General features: G+C 35.6%; 1 long non-coding RNA gene across 1 annotated transcript; it reads right to left on the reverse strand.

Annotated features, from left to right (window-relative positions):
* Positions 1-3,854: 3,854 nt before the first annotated feature.
* Positions 3,855-7,622, reverse strand: LOC142162894 (uncharacterized). Its single transcript, XR_012694381.1, has 2 exons — positions 7,293-7,622; positions 3,855-4,105 (listed from the first exon to the last, which is right to left on the reverse strand). It is a non-coding gene; the product is annotated as an uncharacterized LOC142162894 (long non-coding RNA).
* Positions 7,623-14,433: the final 6,811 nt, after the last annotated feature.

Consider the following 14,433-nt stretch of genomic DNA (forward strand, 5'->3'; position numbering starts at 1 on the left):
GCAGTTAACCGTTTCTAACATGCTTTGCTTCAAACAACATACGTCACCCCGGCTTGCTTATTTGCCCCTTTGAAGTACTTTGGAAACCCCTGTATTTATTCTATTTTGTATTTTCTTTTTCTTTATTACTGGCGGTCGAATCTTATGGAGATTGCCTACGTATCATGACCCCGCATGAATCAGACCTTGCGTAGTTCGGACCAATGAGAGATAAACAATAATAAATATTTTTTTTTTCAATTTTCGTATTAAAACAGACCGGGTTTCAAAGGTTTGAAGATGACTTACAAACTCGAAAATCAAACAACCCACATATTCTAATCAAAAGATTTATAAACTTCAAAACAAATGGCCAACTTCCTTCCTCCGTTTGCTAATTTTAACCAAATGGTTATTTTTGCAAATGTGGCCCCTTCCAATTCTCACATGAATTTTGAGACCGGGGAGGATTATTTTATGACACTTTACCAACTTGTCCATTCTTTTACGAAAACAACCTTTCGACAACTGAAAGATACTCTAAGGCTATTTCGGCAAGAACGGTTTATGACGCGGCCGAAGCTGGCTCGGCTTATTATGACAAAATTCAAACGGTATTCACCTGACCGCCGACTCTTTGTTTTTTTATTCAAATTATAATAAAAACCTGGTGTTGCAAACACGGCCCTTCAGCGCCTCGAGGACGAAGATTTTTAAGGCTGTGTGGGTCCATATCTTAAAATGACCCAAAGGTGGCTGTTTATGCCAAGTCAGCCTTCCGGCGTCCCTTTCGGGAACATTCGGCTATTTATGACAAAACAGCATCACCTGACTTATTTATAACTCTTTTTATCGTTTTTGAATTTAGAAAAGTCAATATTGCAAACACAGCCTTTCCTTGTCTCAGGGACAAGGATTTTTAAGGCTGTGTGGGTCAACTAGACCAAATCTTAAAAATGACCCGAAGGTGGCTGTTTACGCAAAGTCAGCCTTCCGGCGTCCCTTTCGGGAACATTCGGCTATTTATGACAAAACAGCATCACCTGACTTCTTTATGATAAAATTAAACTTTGACACACATTTTTTTTATTATTATTATTTATTTATTTTTTGGCTATTTTAGCAAAAGGCGGGGTTGGACCCGATGAGGGTTGCCTACGTATCTCACATCCGGTGAGAATCAAACCCGCGTAGTTCGGGCAGTCAAGAATAAGTAGATGAACTAATCTTTTTTTTTTAATTTGCGAAAGAACTACTTTAAAAGAAGAAAGGAAGTATTTTTTTTGATTGATTTCTTATTGAAAGAAAGACTTGTAAAAATTCCTTTTCTTTTGATTTAGACTTTGAGAATTTCAAAAGTGAAAGGAAGATATATTTTTCTGAATTTTCGTTTTTTTTTCTTATTCTAAAGAAAAAGAAAATATTTTTGGAATTTTACTTTTTAATAAAAGAAATGCTTCTAAAAATATTTTTTTTTTGAATTTTGAATTTTCTTTTCAATTTTGAAAGAAGAATCATATTTTCGGATTTTTTTTATTATTATTTTTTAAAAATAAAAATAAAAAAAATTAGAAAGACTTTCTAAAGAAGTCCATAATGGGAAAATATTTTTGGATTTTTTTTTGTTTTGAAAATTGGGGGTCTAAAAACTTTTCTAGACTTTTTGGCAAGACAAATATTTTTGCAACAAATAAAGACATATATATATTTTTTGGAAATTAAAAAAAACTTTTTGGATTTATATATATACATATATATTTGTGACAAATAAAGAAAGACTCTTTTATTATTTTTTATTTTTGCATTTTCATAAACAAATAAAAAAACATTTTCTTTTCTATTTTTTTTAAAAAACAAAACAGAACAATGATGATATTTTATTTTTTATATATTTTTCCTTTTAATAAAACAAACTAAACATTTTTTTCTCATTTTCTTAAAATTCCGGCAGAGTTTTGACAGTATTCGGGCATTTGGTTTTATTTAAAAATAAGCAATCAATTCTCTAACCGCTATTTCCTTTTTTTTCGCATTTCAAAATATTATTCCTGATATTCACAAGACAGTCAACACACAAGTCTAAATCAAATAAATGCGCAAGTAGTAGCAAGTAAGATGCATCAGGATGGTCATTTCCATTTTTGGTACACCTGTCCTAGACAGACCCAACCCCTGTGTTGAGCCTCCAAAGTCAAATGCACGTGATGCAAACAAACGTTCCTACTAAGGATCCGACATGAAGTTGAGTTATTCTAGGTTCATAACCTGGGTATTTGTTCTAGACTGTGTACCCGAGCGGACAACTCGAGTCGAGGAGGGGGCTACGTACCGGGGACCCGCGGGATCGTCCGGCTTTGTAACTTGTCCAGCCTCTTTCTTATTTTCAGGTATTGACACTAACAAAATAGGGAGTCTCGACCAGCGAGCTTCTCCCTGGAGGTAAGAAGAGAAGGGTTTCGACACAGTTTATATATACAGTCCAAACAATATCAAAGCGGTAAAAGCAACATTTAGCACCTTAGGCTCAAACATGTAAAAATCAGATAAAGCCAACTATAACAGTTATTTTAAGCTCGAATTTCTAACCCTGAACCAGTGGTTCTGGGTTTTACATCCCCAGCAGAGTCGCCAGAGCTGTCACTCCTCCTTTTTACGCACCCGCGGGGGTGCAAGGGAGTTTTTTCCAATTAAAGGACAATCTAAACGGGATTGGTTTATTTATTTCAGAGTCGCCACTTGGGAGATTTAGGGTGTCCCAAGTCACCAATTTTAATCCCGAATCGAGGAAAAGAATGACTCCATATTATAGTCTGCGTACCAGAAATCCGGATAAAGAATTCTGTTAACCCGGGAGAAGGTGTTAGGCATTCCCGAGTTATGTAGTTCTAGCACGGTCGCTCAACTGTTATATTTAGCTTGATTATCTGATTTTATACGAATATGAACCTATGTGCGAATTTTAACTTTTAACCGCTTTTAACATTTACTGTTATTTTTGTCAAGAATTGCAACGTTGTGAAAATATATCTCGAACCACGTTACAATCAATGTACCCGTGGTCGTCGACACACTTTGACTCCTTTGAGATTTGGATTTGGGTCACATCAATGTGCATCCGAGTTTAAGGAAATTAACTTATTAAAGGCGCGCCTAAAGCGATTAGCGTATTTATTTTGGGTAGGACCGTGGAATTTTGCTAAACGGTCCATCCTGAAATCTAAGCAATTTGAAAGTAAATATTTACTGAGGGCCCCGCAATTTTGTATTTTTATTTGGCGAGGCTCATCTCATTCTTATTTTTTTTTAAAGGGAATTTGCAACGTCATGGACACGTATCTCGAACCACGTCACAATTAATGTACCCGTGATTAGAAACACATTTCGACTCCGTTGAGAATTGGATTTGGGTCACATAAATGTGCACCCGAGTTTAAGAAGGTAAGATTTATTAAGGCGCGTCCTAAAGAGTCTAACGTATTGTTATTTTAGGAAGAGGCCGTGAAGGTTCATTGAACGGCCAAATCCAAGGTTTAATCAATAGTTATGTATTTTATTGAGGCCCCCGGCGGTTTGTGATTTATTTGGCGAGGCTCGTCTCATTTTATTTTAAAAGGATAAACCTATAGCGACTACATTTTCTATTAAGTTCGTCTCTAAAATAAAAGAAAAATCTCCTAATTATTTACATGCTGAAAAAATGCAACTTTATTAGTTATTAAGTTACAGCTATTGTGAACGGAAAATTGCGATCGCATTTGTACAAGGAAAACTGCTTTCATTCCACATTTTATCATTTGCTAGAACATGAGATAAATACACAATAATATCAAAACAGATTAACTATTCTTCGATTAATGTAAACTAACATTATTAGATGAAGAAGTTATACATATGCGACATCATTGCTCATTAATTAATCGACTACATTTTTATACAAAGAGAGGAAAATTAATATTCAAACACAGATCCAAACAAGAGATTTCAACAGGAATAGGAGACTGATTAATATTTCATTTTTCGCTTCAAGCCAAGAGTGTACAAATGTGTACCTGGAAATAGCAGTACAAGAACAAAAGAAGTAGGAGTCAGCAACAGTAATAACGCGGCAACAGCAGGTTCAGCAACACTGCAAAACCAGTAACAACCAGTAGAATAACCCAGCAACGGATTGAAAAATCAGCAGTGCCAAAGTGCAATCACAATCAAAGCAGAGAAGAGAAAAGATACGAGATGCAGTAGCTTCGGATTTTGAATAACACTCGAAGAAAAACAAACAGAATTGTTCGAGTGAAAGTTCAAATTGTCTTTCTCTTTTACTATCACAAACTCTCTCAAGTATCAAAGTATGTCAACTCTCCGAGTCTCTCTTAATAATATTCAAGTTCTAAAAACTCTCTTTTTTTTTCTCTTCTAAAAATCCTCTCAAGGTTCAAGTTCTAGTCCCTAAAAACCTCCCCCTAAAATGTGTCAAATGACCCTATATATATAGCAAGACAAGTCTTCAATTCCCAACCCCAAAATTATTCCCCCAATGGCATGCTTTGGCCCACTATTAAATGTCTTCTTTATTTTAAATTTTGTCCCCCATGCCTACATTAAATAACTAACACATTCCCAACCCATTACAATTTGTCCCCCATGCCTATATTAAAAAAGTACAAGATTCCTCCCCATTATAATTTGTCTTGTCCCCTATTACATTAAACAAGTACATCAAAAACTCCACCCCATTATATTTGTCCCCCATGCTTAACATAAAGAATCAAAATAATGTTCAATTACCAAACTACCCCTCCGACCTTATTGCAATTACAAATCTACCCCCGAATGCAATGCAATTTACCAAATTACCCCCATCAGCTCTAAACACTCAATTAATCATAACTTGACCAAAATATAATCAAGATGACCAATTTTTCAACAATCTTCAACAACAATTATATGAACACGATGAACAACACAACTCCAAATTAATGGAACTAAATTAACCATATCAGGAACCAATCCTGGTAAATTTAGTCCATCAATGGATGAACAAAGATACAACAATACAAACAACAATATGCATGATTCAAATTAAATCAACAAATCACAAAACAAACATAAACTCACATTAAATCACTGAATTTAAACATGAACTTCAAACAAAGATGAACATGAATTAAATCTGTTTTTAAGCAACACACATGACGGATTCTAACGATTCAAACAACATTAATATTTTCTGGAAACAACATGAAACAAATTGAAGAAATAATTAATTAAATTTCAATTTGAATCTAACAAACATAAAACTAACAAATATTCACTTAAACAACAATACAAACATGAAATAAACATGAAAAATAACTAATTAACTTCTATTTGAAATCTGAAAAATTAATTTAACAAACAACACATGAACATGAACTAAAAATTAATTCAAACGATAAACAAAACAAACATTTGCCGATTTTAGATTCGAAAATATCAAAACAAAATACGGACAAACATAAAATTCAAAAACTACTAACCGGATCAACACGACATATGTATGAACTGTTTTGACAAAACTCAAATGGGAATAAATCTGTCCGGACTCAACGACGAACTCACCTCCCTTGTAAACTTGACGAACTCAAAACGACGCTGGACGACCTCGACTAAAACTCAAACGAGCAGCTCGTCTGAAGATACAGCAGCTGGACGAAGGAGAAGTGATGAACAACAGCAGCTCGGAGGACCAGGACGTCGAGCAGCAGCAGTCCGACGACAACCTGGCCATGGTGATGCACAAGCTCGGAGAAGCGAAGCAGTAATGGAGGTCGTTTGGCCATGGGGAAGATGAAGCCGTGAAGCTGGTCGCCGCAGCAAGCAGAAGCAACTGGTCGACGACGTCCATGGCAAAACGGTACTGGACCCGATGGCAGCGTGCGAGCTTGGCCGTGACGAGCAACGACGATGGGAGCTTCAAACAACAGCTGACTTGTTGAGGCTGTGGTCGTTTGGTTGTTTGGACGATGAAGTAGAAGGCAGGAGTAGCAGGTTGTTTGGCTGAAATAGAAGCAGCAGCGACATGGACGTCGAGCTCAAGCTTGAGCTCGACGAGCTTCATCAATGGCGGATAGGGCTGGGGTCGTTTGAACGCGAAGGAGGTTGTGTCGTTTGGTGGTGTTTGGGACGGGAAGCTGGGCAGCCATGGATGCTTGGTTGGAGCTTTGGAGGAGTTTTTTGAGTTTGGGGAAGAAGAAGATAGAGAAGGGGCGGATGGGTTAGTTTAGGTTTTTAGGGTTTTTGGGTTTTTTTTATTTTTTGTTTTGTTTTGTGTTTTGACAAAATGAAAAAGGGGTGTTGGGTATTTGGGTCATGGGGCGGACCGGGTCGACCCGGTCTGAAGTGGACTGGGTCGTGGAGAAGATTGGGCAATTTTTTGGGCCTTTGGCTTACAATTGAAGAAGTGGCCCAATCCGATTTTCTTTTGTATTTTTGTTCTCTTTTCTTCTTTTATTTTCTAAAACTAAATTATAAAAGTACTTAAATTATTATTAAGAACTAAATTAAGTTATAAAAGTGCAAATTAACTCCCAATAACAATTAACGCACAATTAAGTAATAATTAAGCATAAAATTGTATATTTGGACATTAAATGCTAAAAATGCAAAAGGTGCCTATTTTTGTAATTTTTAATTTTTGTAAAACTAATTTAATTACTAAAAATTGTAGAATTAAATACTATATGCAAAATGCGACATATTTTTATATTTTTTATTAATTTAACAAATAAGCAAACACAAACAAATACAAATAATTATCCAAAAATATCACAAAAATACTCAAAATTGCACACCAAGGAAAATCATTTTATTTTGCATTTTTTGGGGAGTATTTCTCATATAGGACAAAAATCACGTGCTTACACGCGTATATAATGCCGTTTGAATCATATTTTAGCCACTGTGGGCAATATCATCACCATATACCAACTGATCAGGTGGGGGTGCGTATATAACGCCGTAACTTTTTCCCATATCCCATATACATATATTTACATATATACGCGTATATAACGCCATCTGGTCATGGGTCATTGCACATGTAAGAAATGCATGAAAAATACATAATAATCTCAATATTCATTCCGGATAAATTTTTCCAACTGCGTATTATTCTGAGACTCATGAACAGAAGAAATAATAATTCTCATGGGGAATCAAGAATATAGACACCCCTACTATTTTTAAGAATAGAATAATTTATAGAAACCGTGTATTTGCTCGTTTCTTTCGTATAATCTAGACCATACCAAAAGAAAGAAGGGAAGACCTTAACATACCTGTCTCTTGAATTATTTGAACGAAATTTGCCTCAACTCCTTAGAAATTCATGGAAGAAAACTTGTTTCTGGTTCTTAAAAATTTTGGAACGAAATATAATAAATTTGGTTCCTTGAGATTTTGACAGAAAACGTTTCTGTTTCTTGCTTTTTGAACTAAAGAATGGTTTTAAACCAACACTTGACTCCAATGTTTTTTGAAACTTTGTTGAAGCTTCTGTTTTTAAGGTATTGATTTCAATTCAAAGAATGAATTGAAGCTTCTGATTCTCGTTTTTCCTACTTTCAGAAAGTATCCAATGGATCTTTAAATGTTATATCATTCAAGACTTATCTTAAGTCAATAAGTCTTTCTATTAAATGACTAATTCAACTTTACACGTTACTTTGTCATGCAACACATATGACTATGACTCATATGTTGAATGGTGGCACACTGCCACGTGGGGGTAGGGGTAGTTTATTTTATTAATTTTTTATCCACTTATTAGTTTACCGGGTAATGTCCCGTTATCCGGTAATTAACCAATTACCCGTATAATTTAAAAATTATCACAAATTTAAAATTTTATTTATTTTTAAAATACTTTATATATACTTTTTATATTATACTACCATGGTCATATGGTACCTTGCATGGTACTAGTTCATAATAATCGGGTATTATCGCTCGGCCCGTATTTTATTCCAAATTGACCGCTTTCAAAAAAACTTGCTTTCTTTAATCCTATACCCCTTTATCCTTAACACTTATTTATCGCTTGTTATAATAACGTAAGTATGTTAACGTCAAGATGATCTTATCCCCGAGTCTACGTCGGTTAACTAAAAACGAAATTTTAACGTATGAAAATGCGAGATGTAACAGGCAGTATACTGTTTTGGGGGGTTGCGATCGAAATTTGGTCGAGGTCTAGGAAAGTTTTGACATATGGGAGGTGATTGATAGTGGGATGGCTGAGCATTGTAGGCTTGGTAGACATGTGTGAGTTGGGAATATCTGGGTGAAGTAGGTTGATATATGGGAGGTGGGGGTGATTGGTAAGTAGGTGGTGGAGTTTGGTAAGAGGGTGAGGGTGCATGGTAATTCGGGGTAGGCTGATATATGAGTGGAGGTATCGGATAAGCTTGGTATTTGATAGGGGATTTGGCTCTTTGTGCAACTATTACGGTACCTACATCCCTTTTCTTGGACGTACCACCAGACTGTAAAGCCTTATTGGTAGCTTGCAAAGCTTCAAAGTTTGTAAGCATACCACTTTTGATGCCTTCCTCGATCCTTTCCCTTAGCTTGATGATGTCGGAAAATTTCTGGCTCTCAATCAACATCAACCTTTCATAGTACTGTAGGTCTTGAGCCCGGACAAAAAACTTGTTCATTTGTTCTTCTTCTAAAGCAGGTGTTGTAAGCACGTGATTTTTGCCCTATATGAGAATTACTCCCAAAAAATTCAAAAATAAAATAATTTTTCTTGGTGTGCAATTTTTGTGATATTTTGTGTAACTATTTGTATGTTTGTCTATGCATGTTTATTTGATTAATAAAAAATACAAAATATGTCGCATTTTTGCATATAGGATTTAATTCTACAATTGTTAGTAATTAAATTTGTTTACAAAAATTAAAACTTACAAAAATAGGCATCTTTTGCATTTTTAGCATTTAATGTCCAAATGAACAATTTTATGCTTAATTATTACTTAATTGCGCGTTAATTGTTATTGGAAGTTAATTTGCGCTTTTATAACTTAATTTATTTCTTAATAATAATTTAAGTACTTTTATAATTTAGTTTTAGAAAAATAAAATAAGAAAAGAGAACAAAAATACAAAGAAAAATCGGATTGGGCCACTTCTTCAATTTCAAACCACAGGCCCAAATAATTGCCCAACTTTCCCCATGACCCGGTCCGCTCCATTAACCCAACACCCCTTCTTCATTTTTGTCCAACACAAAACAAAACCAAAAAAATAAAAAATAAAAGGTGAATTATCACTATTAATAGTTTTATTTTTTGTTTTTTTTATATATAAAAAATCCGAAAATATTTTATTTTATTTTATTTTTATTTTTTAAAAAAATATATAATAATTTCGGGAATGATTTAAAAAAAATAAGAAAAATGGAAGTATTGAATAAAAAAAATATAAAAGTAAAAATAGGTGAAATTCTCTTTTTTTTAAAAAAAAGTAAAAGAATGTAGAAAATTTAAAAAAAATAAAACGTTTTGTGGAAATTTTTAAAAAATTTAAAAGTAAAAGAAGGTTGGAATTAAAAAATAAATATAAAGGTATCTGAAAATTTAAAAAATTTAAAGTAATTGAAAGTAGCATTTTTAAAAGAAAAAGAAAAGATAGTGGTTTGTTTTTTAAAGAAAAGTTAAATAAAGTGAGATTCTCTTTTAAAAAATAAAAAGTGGGATTTTAAATAAGATAAAGTAATTAAAGTTGGAATTTTAAAAATAAAAGTAAATAATGGTGAGATTTCTTTTTCTAAAAAAATAAAAGCAATTTGTAAGTGGGATTTCTTTTAATTAAAAAAATAATAAAATATTAAAAAACAAATCTGAAAATTTCGAAAATTTTGCTATAAATAGAAGAGAAAATTTAGGAAGAAGGGTGGAAAAAAAGAGGAAAAACTAAATAGAGAGAAGAAAAAAAGAGGGGGCGGACTGAGAAGTATACACCATATATACATTCTGGATACACTGAATATACAGGGGCAGAATTCATTTTGGAGAGTTTTGAAGTTGAAAAAGAATAGTTACTACTTCATTGCCTCGCTTAAGATCTGAAATAGTCATAACCTTCCTGCCTTTTACTTCTTCTCTATACTTGGAGTCGTTTATAGTCTCCTGGGTTTTCTGCTATTCCTACTGTACTAGTTTGCGGTGTTGCTGAATCTGCTGTTGCTGTGTTATTACTGCTGCTGATTTCTCCTTCTTTTGTTCTTGTACTGCTGTTTCCAGGTACACATTTGTACAATCTCGGCTTGAAGCAAAAATGAAATATTAATCAGGCTTTGTTCCTGTTGAATTCCTCCTGTTTAGATTTGTGGTTGAATATAATTTTCTTTACATTGATTGTAACGCGATTCGGGATATATTTTCACAACGTTGCAATTCCTTGTAGAAAATAATAATAACAATTATGAAAGCGGTAAAAAGTTAAAATTTGCACATAAGTTCATATTTGTATAAAATCAGATAATCAAGCCGAATATAACAGTTGAGCGACCGTGCTAGAACCACGGAATTTGGGAATGCCTAACACCTTCTCCCGGGTTAACAGAATTCCTTATCCGGATTTATGGTACGCAGACTGTAATATGGAGTCATTCTTTTCCTCGATTCAGGATTAAAATTGGTGACTTGGGACACCCTAAAACTCCCAAGTGGCGACTCTGAAATAAACAAAACAATTCCGTTTTGATTGTCCTTTAATTGGAAAAAACTCCCTTGTACCCTCTCGGGTACGGAAAAAGGAGGTGTGACAGGTGTGACCTTAGCAGCTTCTGATCTCCAGCGAGTGGCATACTCGTGAAATGTTTCCGTGGGCTTCTTCTTTAAGTTCTAAATGCAGAACACATCTGGTGCATTTTCTGTGTTGAACCTGAAAGTATCCATAAAGTCGGATTCCATACTCACCCAGTTCGACCATTTCTTCGGGTCTTGGCTAATGTCCCAAGATAGAGCATCTCCCTTTAGGCTCCTCAGGAAAAGCTTCATGCGAATCCTTTCGTCTTTCCCTACTCTGACCAACTTGTCGTAGTATGTTCTCAAGTGGATCAAATATTTCGAACTTAGAAGGTTTGTACCCCTCGGGCAGTTTAACATCGGGTTGTATGCAAAGATCTTCATAGTTCAACCCTTCAATCCCCTTACTTCCTTCGACACCCGGAATTCGACTAGTCAATTTCTTGAGTTCCGCAGCCAGGTTCCTGATAAGTGAGTCTTTATCATCAGACTCGAGTGTGCTTGAGATATGTTGGGTGGAGTGTGGAATGGTTTCCACATAGATGGGGGTTTATGGTGGAAATGGTCATTTGTGGAATTCAGAGGTTCTGGGATAAGCAGTGGAGTATTGCTGGATGTGTGGCATGTATTGCAGTGGTGGTGAGGAGCGGGATGGTTTTGTGGTTTTGGGATGTTTTGTGGAGGCGTGGGATTATGAGCGTTTGGAAAATTGATATCTGGAGTGGTGAGGGAAAATGACAAGTTTTCCAGATTCCAAACCTGATCGAGTTCCTCCTGAAATTTCACTAATTTCTGCTCGAGTTGGGACACACTTTCTTTGGAGACCTGAGCACCATGAGTGACCTCTACCCATTCAGTTGAGTTTTCCTTTCTGGTGTTTTTCAAATCTTCCATCTTTCCTTTGTTCCTGCTTCTGATAGGACTAGGAGGAGGAGTGGGTGGAGGGCCCTTTGATCTTGTGGAATATGATGACAATGCCAGTATGCACGAACTAACCTTTGGGGAGGGGAGTAAATAAACAAAAAGTAAAAACAAAAAGGTAACAAGTCAGTGAGGATTATAAGGAAAAATGTTGCGATATTTAAACACATAGTGCAAGGATGTAAATCGTGCCATAATTTTGGAGCCTCGTTGTGCCCGAGGTAGGCCTAGCGACAAATTATTTTGGAGAACTTAGAATGCTAAATGCCTCATTTTATTGATAAAAGTAGACGAATCCCAAAACGACACTAAATAACAAGGAATAAAATGTCACTAGTGGACATTGGCCTGATTATATTTTTTAAAGCAAAAAGAAAAGATTCCTATCTATTTAGTCCCCGCAGGACCTTCCTCAGGTTGAATGCTCTCGTTAATCAAATCCTCCAGCTCGCGTAGGTTCACCAGTAGAAATGCCTTTGCCATGTGTTCTCCTTCGTTTTCTTCAGCGCTCTGGCAGTCGGTGACTCTCTTCCTCACTTTCCCTTCCAATTCCAACAGACTGTACTCCAGATATTCCAACTTTTTGCTAGGTTTGGCGGCCCTCTCTTTCCAGTCGTTGATTTGGTCATTTAATGGAAGAATCCTCCACCAGTCCAGCAAGAGTGATGGTGTGCTAACCATACCAAAGCTGGGGAACTCGTGCCTCATGTTTCTGCAAGACAAAAGGGTTAGGCCCTTACCCCCACCAGACTCGACTATTTAATACCAACAATTAGCATAAAGAATTTAGTTCTCCAAATAAATGCACAAAACGTGGTAGTGTCCGTTTGGGTTTTGGGAAAACCCAGTGGACTTTGAACAAGACTATCTTAAAGAGATATTATGCGGATAACACAACTGACTTGGCTAGGTTTGACCATGATGCGTGCACAGTTAAATAGAGTAAGGTTTCTATGGGGTTTTAGACTGGTACCCTTGAGCGGACAACTCAAGAAGGAAAGGCACGGAACCGTCGACTACACCATTGATCGTCTGGTTTTACCATAAATACACATTTTTCGGATTTAGGGGGTGATAATATCGTAAGAGCGCAACCACTCATTATAAGTGTTGCTATGGCATTTTGTTTGGCACGAGTAGAATATGTTGTTGAAAACATGCTTATGCAATAATTAAAACAAGTTGTCACGTATTTGCACGTTTATAAAGTAATAATTAAAATAATTTAAAACCGTAATAAAGGAGTGCAGTAAAGGAAAGCAGTAAAGAGATAAGGGAAAGAAACAAGAGACAAGTTAGTGTTTGCAGTAGAAGAGGGAATTAAATGCTTAAAGGTATTAAACAAATAAAGCACATAAGAAATGTAAAGTCACAGTAATAGCCTGAAATGGTAAAAGCCTAAAAGAAATCCCCAGCAGAGTCGCCACGCTGTCGCGCCCTTTTTCTCGCGAAATCGGGTTTATGAAATTTGGGAGGACAACTCATTCCCTCTCGGGAATTAGGTTTGAAGTGAAGAGTCGCCACCTAATGATTTGAGTGCATTAGGACACTAGGGAAGGTTTGATTTGAACAACTAGAGATTGGGTAAGGGCTTGAAATTATCTCAAGGGGTAGGTGTTAGGCACCCCTCAAGATCCATTAGTGTGGTTCCCGGCCAAGCTATTATTGTGACTTTAAGTACGAACAACACATATGCAAATAAAGGCTTCAAATAAGAGGGGATTTTCATGTAATGGTTACAAACAAACAAAAGTAAGAAAAAGGAACTAAAAGAGTTGATTTTCTTAAAAGAAATGGTTTAAAAAGATTTAAAAGAAACAAAGAAAACAAAGGAAAGGGGGTCCTATGTTTATTAATAATATGGATCACCCCATACAATATCTGGTAATCACTCCTCAGTGAGGGGCTACACGTGATGTTATTGCGTGGTCATCATATCCATATCTACCCTTTCCTACCCTGTTAAGGTATTAAAGCGCGGAATGGTCTCGTTTACTTATTGCATGCTATTACCCGCCCCAATCCTATTAGCCCAGAGGCACTTGGGACTACTAATCTTAGAGGGAGGAGGTATTGGGCTTATTTGTGGTTTCAAAAGGTAAAATACTAAGGCGACAAACAAAACACATATAGCAAGTTTGGGGAAAGCATATAAACAAATAAAAGGGCTCAAACAGACCTCCTTTAAACCAAAAAAAACACATAATATAGCATGACTTGCATGTACTATTTAAGGTCTGATTAAAACTTAAAGGGTCGAGGCAAATTGATTTATTACATAGTTCAGATAAGAAGCTCGAATCAGGCCTGCCTGCTGGTTGTAGCATATAAAATCTGATTCAGTTTATAAACTTTCACCCTATGGCTTGCCTAAGTGTTAGACGAAGACCCTATAGGCATGATATCTACTGATTCCAGAAACAATGAAGTAAACATGAATACAAACTGGTTAAAGAAAAAAAATCGTTTATTATTAAAGAAAGACGAGTTTTAGCAAAAGAGCACAAGTCATTTATGACTGGTTTAAAACTTATAAGCAAATGGAGCAGTTCAGATTCAATTAAAGCTCCTATAAGCATGCTTTCTATGTGTTGTCGATTTTGGACACTTTTACAGACATAGCAAGAGTGCAGAAATCCTATAGGCATGGTATCTAAATGATGTACTTCGTTTATGCCTATGAACGTGATATCTAGATGCAGTTAGTTATTTAATCCCTATAAATAGGTTTGCCTAGTGACAA

The sequence above is a fragment of the Nicotiana tabacum genome, chromosome 8, assembly GCF_000715075.1.
Source record: "Nicotiana tabacum cultivar K326 chromosome 8, ASM71507v2, whole genome shotgun sequence".
Classification (NCBI taxonomy): Eukaryota; Viridiplantae; Streptophyta; class Magnoliopsida; order Solanales; family Solanaceae; genus Nicotiana; species Nicotiana tabacum.